Here is an 11565-nt window from a genome sequence, read left to right as displayed (position 1 = left end):
CTCTTAATCACTATTTCGTAACCGGAGTGTGGAAGAACGGTGGTGGCATATGTGATAGGACCTGCTGCATGTATGCACATATCTGTACCGGCTCCGCCCACAAAGAGAAGCATGTAAAGCGGCTTAGTATTCATAGGACATTCGGGTAGTGATGATTCCGAACACCTTGAGAACGCCATTATTACTCAAGCTCCGCCCCTTTATTTTATTCACTATTTTATTTATGTTTTTACCTCCTCAAAGTTGTTTAGATAAAACCACCCTTATTATCATTTCCACTAGCAACTGACGAATAGACTATTTCCAGATAATGCTCTAGGTGTGAACATAGCCACGTAAGTGACGACGTAGGTGCGGAGTTGGCAGTTACCTCTACAGCACCGCTCGTTGTGGGACCGACATACTCTACTTACCACAAATTGCAATAGCCAAGAGCCCTTGGAGGTCATCAAGCTTTTCTAGCGCCATTGCCGAGGAGCAAAAGCGTTCGATTATTACCTTCCCGCTCACACATAGTTTATTTTGTTAGTTGTTATTTATATCAAAGAAAGGAAAAAAATACTCCTAAACATGTATTCTGAGATGTCTATCCAGCATCATATGGAACTCGCGATGAAAGAAAAGAGGTACAAGAGTCTACCATTTTTGGCTACCGATGAAGTAAACTTGAAAGAGTAGATTAAACTAGTAAAAAATGCTTGTCCTTTATAGTTCATTCATATTCGGTGTCATGCACATATTGTGGATCCAAAGAGCACCTACAATATCAATGTAAGTACAGTATTGATCCCTTATTAGCAAGATATAAATTTCTTAGTAAATCCAATGCTAGTATGGAGTTTTACAATTTGTGCTTCTGGGTGCTGATGAGGTTCTACATTACTTATTGGGTATGAATATTAGATATGCTATCCTTGATACATTTTACATTGAGTTTCAGCCTATCCATATGTTTTTCCTAGATAATTTCTATGATAATGCATTAGTTGTCAACGACAAGAGTGGATTGCATTCGTCCTAGAAGCAGAAAAAATCTTGCAGGAATCACAGAAAGGTGAAGGAAAAGATGTAAATAATGAAGAACAAACAACCCCCCTATGATGAATGCTTGCGAGAAGTGGTAAGAGATCATGAATTGAATATTTATGAAACTAACTTGCAGCAAGATAAAAGGAATCACAAAGAAGAACTGAACTTGGATGAACAAGTGTGCTTAAAAGAAAAAGAAAGCATCGAGGAAGAAGAAGAGGAGGAAGAAATTCATGCCCACCTCTCACTTCCAAGAGTAACCTCTTGCCCATACTTGATAAGTTATTTGATGATGAAACTCTCAAGAAGTGTATTATGTCTACAAATACATTAGAACTGCTAGGAATGTTCATGTTATGGTGCTGCTAGAAGGTGGGCGCGAGAGGGCCGGCCGGGGGCCTTTTGCCCACGGCCGGACAAGAGGGAAGGGATTTCCTTCTTAATTCTTGCTTAATTAGATTGATACATCTCCTCTCTTTATATAGAGAGGTTTACTTGACTCCCAAGCAAGGATTATTTGACCCCTAAGCAAGCGACCCTTATCTCTAATTAACCCTAAGACTAATGGGCCATTAGGCCCATTACATATTCTAACACTACACCCCACCTAGACATGCAGCTTGTCCTCGAGCTGCAGCCTAACCAACTTATAACCATGACTCAACGCAACACAAACCTAACACCTAAAAACAAGCCTTTTACATCTCGGCTTGTTTTATTATTCTCAACCTGAAATGGACTGGGATGCTTTATTTTGGACCCCTTAACAAAAAATGGACACCATTCGCACGTCGGACATGCACGTGTACGACCACCTGGATCCCATGGACACCACTTGGACAAAAGTAGTGCATGTTTATGACCACCTGGAAGTGGTTGCAAGAGTGATCACCAGAGGCGCCCTCGTGGCGGCCGGTGACGGAATGCAGTGGTGCTACACGGTGTGCTGCTGTCGGTGACACCATGCCTTCTCCCTGCCAGGCGACTATTGGTTTGCACCGCACATGGAAGAGTGGAGGGCTTGCGATGGCGAATGACGAGGAGGGGTGCGCCCCCCCAACCGCCAATGTCGCAGACTATGAGGTCGCTGCCCGCGGGGAAAACAGCATGCCCGCCGCCCGTGGGGGAAACCGCATGCCCAAGTTCCCTGACACAGTGGATGAAATCAAGGTCCTTTGCGTAGCGAAGGGCAACTTGAAGGAGCGGCAGCTGTAGACCATGCATCTCCCGCACACACCGACGCGCTAGGAGGCCGCACGCAGCAGCCAACAGCCTCACCGCCGCCGACACGTGGCGGGTAGCGATCCAAGACATAAACGGTGACGGCGATGGCGGGGAATGGACTTGGTGAAGCGGGACTCCCGCCGGTGCGGTCGATGCGGGGCCGGAGCAGACCGGTGGTGGCTGCTGCTGCTGGGAAGCGTCGGGCGCAGCGGAGGCCGCCAGGAGCGGCGGCTGCCACTGCAGCCAGGGCTGGGCGGTGGTGGCGATGGATGGCAGCTGCAGCGGCTGCTGCAGTGGTCCGGCGAGCGCGGTGAAGGCCTCCTAGTGCGGCGGCTGCCACGGCATCCACAACGGCGCAGGGGCGACGATGGGCGCTGGAGGCGCGGCGGGAGCCGGCGCCAGCCACTGCGGCCACTGCGGAGCGGTGGCGGGCGGCGGCGACAGCTGCAGTGTCCCAGCGAACGCTGTAGAGGCCCCTGGATGCGGCGAGTACCACGGTAGGGCCGGCGGCCCGGTGGCGGCGATCGGCGGCAAGGGCAGCGTCGACCCATAGGGGCTGGCCAGGTACAGCCGGATCCCATGGACGACTGTGACGAGGTCGTTGAGGACCCCGATGATCTCCTCTGGGGTGTAGGCGGCGGCTGGTGGTGCGGTGGAGGGCACCGGCATCTGGGCGGTGGCGGCGCCTGAGGATGCGACCAACGGCGCGGACGGGGAGGGCAGCAGTGTGGTGTAGATGGCCAGCCGCACGGTGGTGACGGTCGGCAACGGAATCGACGGGGTGGGCGGTGGCGAAGACATGATCGAAACCGAGCTACCTGATACCAAATTGTTATGGCGCTGCTAGAAGGTGGGCGCAAGAGGTCCGGCCGGGGGCCTTTTGCCCACGGCCGAACAAGAGGGAAGGGATTTCCTTCTTAATTCTTGCTTGATTAGATTGATACATCTCCTCTCTTTATATAGAGAGGTTTACTTGACTCCCAAGCAAGGCTTATTTGACCCCTAAGCAAATGACTCTTATCTCTAATTAACCCTAAGACTAATGGTCCATTAGGCCCATTACGTATTCTAACAGTTCAATACATGTGCATCCATGTTATGTTATATGTATCAAGTTTCTTGTAGAAACTGCGGTTCTCCCGAACACCTTGACTTCCAGTGCACAGATACTTATGACAAGGTGGTGGCACACTACAATAGTGGTAAGATGAATGCCACCAGGGAAACCATACGGCATGTGTTATCCACAAGTGCATTATTTGCGGCCATCAAAGATGTTCCAACTTGAAGGAAGGATGAAATTCTTGACTGGATGTATGGTTTTGTGGATGGCATAAATTATTATTGTCAAGAATATATTTTTGGTAATAAAAAGGCACAAGATGATACACACAAACAAGTGAGCTCACACGAAGAATCTAGCAAGGAAGAAGAGGAGGACAGACGGTTTGACCGCCTTCTCACAACTATTAATTTTGATAGTGATTTATTGCAATTGTTTGAAGTGCACATTGATAAACGTATGGCTACCATGGATATGAGGAAATTAACAAACTTGTTGGATAAATGTGCATTTATGTTATGTTCCTCATATCCAGTTTCTTGCAGAAGTTGTAATGGTAAGATCCACCTTGAATTACAGTGTGCACATGCTCATGACAAGATCATTGCATCTTAAAACAATGGTCGTGAGAGTGATGACACTAAGGAAACATTACAATATGTTTTATACACAAGTGCCTGGATGTTACTTAATGAAAATAATCAGGTTCAAGCCAATCAAGAGAGTGCCATACTTACTGAGATATATTGTGTTGTGACCATCAAAGAACAAAAAGAAAAGGGGATCACGATAAAAGAATTGTTTTGTACCCCCCCCCCCCCATTTATTCAAACTCTTTGAGATGCCAGAATCGGAGTATGACAAATCTAATGCGAATGAACTTGATGCGCAGGAAAATCATCCTCCGAGTGTGGGGGATAATTATCAAGAGTCGCTAAGCATATTATTTGAAGAGCTTAGTATTAGTTATAGTGATAAACTAGATGAAGGTAATACTCTTTATTTATCTACTCTAATGTCCAATTATGCTTATTTGGACGATTTTCTTATGCAGGAGAAACCATTAAGGAGTGTTGAATCATCGACTACAAAGGAAGAATTTTATGAAGCGTTCCCCTGCAATGGTAGCAAAGGTGACATATTAAAATTTATTCATAAGTCTCTAACTCTTGCACTGCAGAAGCAGATGGAGACATGTCTACCTAGTGTGGTGCATCAGTTCTCGCTTGAGAGCGAGGACCTCTTCACATACATGATGCCAATGAACCACAGGAGGGTACGACTCACACCACACTTTGTTATGAGATGCTCCAAATAGTGGTTAGAGGCAAGTCCAACTACACACCGAGTGGGTATCCCTTGGGATCTATTAGGTTTATCGAGCATCAAAGCCTAGCTATATGGCTCTGGAGAAAGCACTATCGAGAGGCAGCCCAAAAGTAAGTAGGAGTCTTTATTAGTTTTGAGTCATTATAGTTTAGTTTGCATTGGCACTTTGCATGAGTTGCTGTTAAAGTTGGTTTGGTTAGTCTTCATTAGGTGAATTTTTTGTCTACTCAAAATTTCATATGTGGTACAATTGCACGGTTGAATCTTCTTACTATTTTCGTAGTACAAGTGTTGGAACTAATTCCACAGGAATTTTGGAAGAAAACAAAGTTCCAGATGAAACAAAAGAAAAGACAACATTTTATAAGACCAGCCACTGTCGTATGCACCATCGTATCGAGCGAGGGAGGTGCCAACCAAAAACATCCAGAGGCGACCGATCCAACGACAGCATGTCATGCGAGCGCAAGTGCTCATATACGCTATCGTATGTCTCCTCAATGATGACAAGCAGATTGCAGAGCCAAAGACAACATCCCATACAAGCGTGTATGCTCGTATGAGTGCTTCTATGAAGCTCTGTCAGAAAGCGATCGGAGATCAAGAGCGCAAGACATCGTCTTGTGGGAGCGCTCGCGCTCATACATGCGCTCGTATGGTTGGGTGTTGACGATGTGTGCCACAATAGAGTAAAAGATGGTGGACCGTATGACCAAGAGCGGTCATACGTATGCTCGTACCAAGGCAAGAAAGAGCCCAATTTATTTATTTCTTCAAGACAAGGTCAATGGATTATATTTAAACCATCTGTATGCACTTTAATGTTTATTATTCACCATTGAAGCCTCCCAATAAATAAACTTTGTAGTTCTTCATGCTTTCTTTTATTTCTTTTGCCTGGTTGGGTATATGAACTATGTTCGTATACCGAAGCATCTGTTCTTTTTATCTTGTGTGTTTATTTTTGCAAATGTTTGGACCTAGTGTGATGACACATATGGCATGGTGTCAACTGTATGAAAACCTCCACAAGCCACATGGTAGCTTCGATTCGACAAAATCTTCAATTACAAGTGCCATGTTCTATTGCACAATATCAAAAATGTTTGATGAAGCGTGGGTCCATGTCCATTTTAAAGGAGAGGTTACTTGCACCTCAATGGTAAAAAGTTTTTATTAACCTTTCTTATATCTAAGCTTGGGGAGATAACCACTTTCCATAATATCCTTCAATAAACTGCACTTTCTCTTTTTGTTTCATAATTTTCTCAAGACTAGCTCTTGCAAAGTTCTAAGCTCAGGGAAGTTATTTTTGCATGTGTAGAGTCTGGTGCAATGATCTTCATCTGAGGAATACTATGCAATCATGTGTCCCACTATTTTACATGTCTGCTTAAGTATGATTCTCTGTATTTGTATAAGGGGATCACTTGCTCAAGTTAGGCCCCATATTGCCAAGTTAATATTTTTATGCACCTTCTTCAAGTTTTTGCTTAGCTTGGGAACAATCTTGTGATCCTCTGAAAGACATTGCCACAATCTCTACTTTTACAACAAGAAAGTGATGATGGTTGAATAAAAGTTTGAAACTTGTTAGAACTATACTAAAAGAAAAGGACATGGAGTAGCTCAACCCCGTGGTGTTTGATACAATCAACTCAGTGGTCCTTGCTTTGACTGTTGTTTATACGAAATCAGTATTCATTAGTATTCAAGATTATGCCAAAATCTATGTAGCAATACATGGCGCTTGATACTTCTCAAACATATCTACTTTTTCAAACACTTTTGCTATTGTTTTGGACTCTAATTTGCATGATTTGAACAAAACTAACCCGAACTAACATTGTTTTCAGCAGAAATAGAAGTTCTCAGATTGAGCTGAAAATTTATGAAGAATATTTCCAGAATATATAAAAAATATTGGCGAAGAGAACTACTGGAGGGGGCCACCCAGGAGCCACGAGCTCATGGGTGCCCCCAGGGCACGCCCTGTGAGCTTGCGGGTCCCGCATGCCTCCGTTAGCCCTAAGTCCAACTCCATAAGTATCATCTCAGGGAGAAACAAATCAAAGAGAAAGAATCATCATGTTTTACGATACGGAGCTATCGCCAACTCTTGTTCTTCATCGGGAGGGCTAATTTGGAGTCCGTCTGGGGCTCCAAAGGGTGGAATTCGCCGCCATCATCATCATCAACCCTTCTCAATCGAAAATTCCATGATGCTCACCACGGTGGGTGAGTAATTCATTTGTAGGCTTGCTGGACAATGATGGAGTTGGATAAGATTTCTCATGTAATCAAGTCAATTTGTTAGGGCTTGATCCCTAGTATCCACTATGTTCTGAGATTGATGTTGATATGACTTTGTTATGCTTACTGCTTGTAACTAGGCCCGAGTGCCATGATTTCAGATCTTAACCATCTATGTTTTCATGAATATATTTGAGTTCTTGACCCTATCTGCTAGTTATATGCACTTGTTATTGTTCTGATACGTAGACCCCAAAGTGATAATAGTTGGGATACTCTCCGATGCTGACTGTAATTCAAGGAGTTCATGTATTCACCATGTGTTAATGTTTTGTTCTGGTTCTCTATTAAAAGGAGGTCTTAATATCCCTTAGTTGCCACGGGAGGGTAGGACAAAAATGTCATGCAAGTTCTTATTATAAGCACGTATGACTATATACGTAATACATGCCTACTTTAAATTGATGGATTGGAGCTATTGTGTATCTCTCTAGGTTGTGACTATTACATGATGAATATCATCCAACACAATTATCCTTCGTTGATCCAATGCCTACGCTTTTCTCATATTGGTCTTTGCTAAGTTACTATTGTTGTTGCTGTTACAATCATGACAAACTTCTACTTTACCATTCCTGTTACTATTGCTACTATTACCACTACTATCAAACTACCATGCTACTAAACATTTTGCTACAGAAATATAATTTCCGAGGTGTGGTTGAATTGACAACTCAACTGCTAAGGCTCATAAATATTCTTTGGCTCCCCTTATGTCGAATCAATAAATTTGGGTGAAATGCTACCCTCGAAGACTATCACGTCCCACTATCCTTGTGCATTATCAACGCTTTAGCTTCTCGCTAGTTCCATGGCCTTGTTGCTATACACTGCTTTATGCTGTGTAAATTTGACTTCATCACCTCTCTTTATGTTATGTTGACTCCGCTGAACAATGAATGATCCACCAGAGTTTCGGCTTGGATTTCGGCTATGAGTTTGTTAATGTTCGCAGTGGCAAAACTACAACAAATATTATTTGGCTTTCTCTTTAGTGTGTATTTATGTGGTAATAAACAAGTACTGATGACAAGATCTTGAAAGAGACAACATATTGGTCCGTAGTACTCAAACCTAAGTCACATCGAAACCCCACATATATCACCTTTTGGCATAATCTTGAGAATTAGAAATACCTATTCTGGATGCACCACAACTGAAGTAAGTGCCTGAGAGCCTTGAGTTGAGAAAGTTAGTGGGTATGAATGAAAAACTCGATATCTTGACTTTTGGCCAACTCCTTGTGCTCAAGTTTGTTTAAAAAGTAAAATAACAAGAATAAATGAATAAGATAATAAGTAAGAGGATCCAAGTATTTGTTTTCATGATAGATTAAACTTTGACAAGGAGGATAGAATTTTGTACTGAAAATCTAGTGTTTTGGTGATCAAAATAAATGGTACCTAGCTGAGCATCTGCTACCTTGTACAGATATGTTCTATCTTGCTTTTAGCTTCTAGAGAAGACAAGGACACGACTATGGGAAACAATGTTATTGATGAGCTAGAGGGATAACTTTGGTTTATCAACCTTTTCGCTCGAGGATGAGCAAGGTTTAAGCTTGGGGATGTTGATGAGTGGACTTTATGTGTACTTTTTAGAGAATATTCTAGTGTCAAAATACCTCATATCATATCCATATTCCTCTCCTTAATGCATAGTTTTTGGTATTTACTTGTTTTACAAAGTTCATTGCATAATTTTTATTTTTATTTAGTTTATATTACTTTTCCTTTGTTTTGCAGTCTTTGTAGGTGTGTTGACATGATCATGGTCTTAGGACATCAAAAGAACCAAGTGGGAGTCAAACCGGAGAAGTTCCAGACACCAGACCAAGGCCCTTTGGAGAGTTTGATGATTTGAAATTTATCAAAGTGTCCAAATTGAAGATTCAATGCCTCTAATGCACCAGGCATTTTGCTAGTAATACAAGAATCCCAAGAACTTAAAAATCGGAGTTCGTATGAAGAAATGGCAACTAATATACGGAGCAACTCCCTAAGTCCATAGAGAGTGACGACCTTCCATATGAGTGTAGGCGCTCGTACAAGAGCTCGTATGATCTGCAGGTAGCTTCGAAAACTGGCCAGAACTTTCACATTTTTCTCCAATTTTGTCCTTGTTTTCCCTACGGAATCCTTGACGACCAAGGCTTGTATTTGGTACGTCTCAAATGTATCTATAATTTTTATTGTTCCATGCCATTATAGTATCAATCTTGGATGTTTTATATGCAATTATATGCAACTTTATATTATTTTTGGGACTAACATATTAACCTAGTGCCCAGTGCCATGCTGTTTTTGGCTTTTCAAAAAATCAATATCAAACAGAGTCCAAACAAAGAAAAAACTTTGGATTAATTTTTCGCGACCAGAAGGGACCCACGAAGGTTCGGGAGAAGACCAGAGGAGTTACGAGGGAGCGATAAGCTCGGGGGGCACGCCCCCTAGACTTGTGGGGCCCTTATGGCACATCTTGACCTAATTACACCTCTATAAATTCCGAAATATTCCAATTATACCACAGAGCCACCCGAAAAACTTTTCCGCCGCTGCAAGTTTCTGTTCTTCAATGATCTCATCTGGAGGCCTTTTTCGGCACTCTGCTGGAGGGGGAAGCGACCATGCAGGGCTTCTACATCATCATTGCTTCCCTTCCAATGATGCATGAGTAGTTTACCATAGACCTACAGGTCCATAGCTAGTAGCTAGATGGCTTCTTCTCTCTTTGATCTTCAATACAATGTTCTCCTCGATGTTCTTGGAGTTCTATCCGATGTAATATTCTTTTGCGGTGTGTTTTTCGGGATCCGATGAACTGTGGGTTTATGATCAGGTTATTCAGGAATATTAATTGTTTCTTTTCTAAATTCTTTTATGCATGATTATTATAACACTGTACTTGTCTCTGATCTATCTGTTTAGTTTGGCCAAGTAGATTGATTTATCTTGCAATGGAAGAGGTGCTTTGTGATGGGTTCAATCTTGCGGTGCTCAATGCCTGTGACAAAAAAGGACATGACACGTATCTGTATTGGTTCCATTAAGGATAAAAATATGGGTTTTATTCATATTGCTTTGTTTTACTTTGTCTACATCATGTCATCTTGCTTAAGGCGTTACTCTATTTTTATTAACTTAATACCCTAGATGCATGTTGGAGAGCGGTCGATGGGTGGAGTAATATTAGTATATGCAGGCAGGAGTCGGTCAACTTGTCTCGTATGGGATGCCTATATACATGATCATTGTGTGGAATATCATCATAACTATGTGCTTTTCTATCAATTGCCCAACAGTAATTTCTTCACCCACTTTATGTTATGTGCTCGAGAGAGAAGCCTGTAGTGAAAACTATGGGCCCCAGGTCTACTTTTATCATATATAAAACACAAAAATACCTTGCTGCACTTTTGTTTATTTTATTTTATTTTGCAATTGATCTATTTACCTACCACTATGAGATTTGATGCTTGCAAATAACCGTCGAGGGGATTGACAACCTACTTGTTTGCGTTGGGTGCAAGTATTTTCTTTTGTATGTCCAGGTGCTGCTAACGAGGTTATGTGTGGTTTTCCTACTGGAATGATAACCTTGGTTCTTAACCGAGGGAAATACATATCTATATTGTACTACTTCATCATCTCCTCTTCAGGGTAATCCCAACACAGCTCACAAGTAGCAGGAAGAATTTCTGGCGCCGTTGCCGAGGAGGCATCACCAAAACCTATCAAGTACCTTCGCACAAACTATCATCTACTTGCTCTTATTTTTCTTTGCATTTTTGTTTTTCTTTGCCTCTCATTTCCATATCTCCCACTTCTATTTTTTTACAAAAACACAAAAACATTTTTATTTTCCCGTTTGCTTGCTATGACTAGTGTTACTATGCCTCCTTTGTCTCTGGAGTTTGAAGTTCTTTACTTCGAACAGAAACAAGGAGAAAATTTGAAGGATGCTTGGTATAGGATAATGTAATCTTATTGTGTTTGCACTGTAAGGGGGACATAAAAATCTTTCTTCACAATTTCTACATAGGACTAACTATGCCCCGTAGACAACCTTTTGATTTTGCCGCTATAGGGAATTTTATTAAGAGTGATGCTAATACCGCCTATGAAATGAGGGTATATTGGGAACTCCACCCCCATAAATATGAATCAACTATACTCAAGAGGGAATCCAAATCTTGGAAAATAGGAGATATGCAAAAAAGATAATTGAGTTACAAAAGTGTAATGAACCTCTTAAAAATGTTACTAGAAACCTCAATCGCATGAATACATTGATTGCCCGTTGCATACTTTGCTTGTTTTAATGAATCTATGGATTATATCGGGGGTTATAAGTCATGGAGAAATTAGAGTACAGTAAGTATTAAGCAATAATAAAATATGAATGGGTTTACAACAATGCCTAAAGTTTATGATTTGCTTGTTATACTAATGGATCTCACGAAGTTTCTATTGAGTTTTGTGTGTTGAAGTTTTCAAGTTTTGGGTGAGACCATGATGGATTAAGGAATAAGGAGCGGCAAGATCCTAAGCTTGGGGATGCCCAAGGCACCCCGAGGTAATATTCAAGGACAACCAAGCGTCTAAGCT

This window comes from Triticum dicoccoides, chromosome 7B (assembly GCF_002162155.2).
Source record: "Triticum dicoccoides isolate Atlit2015 ecotype Zavitan chromosome 7B, WEW_v2.0, whole genome shotgun sequence".
In the NCBI taxonomy this organism is placed as follows: Eukaryota; Viridiplantae; Streptophyta; class Magnoliopsida; order Poales; family Poaceae; genus Triticum; species Triticum dicoccoides.
The sequence above is the reverse complement of the archived record's forward strand: the minus strand, read 5'-3'. Positions refer to the sequence as shown.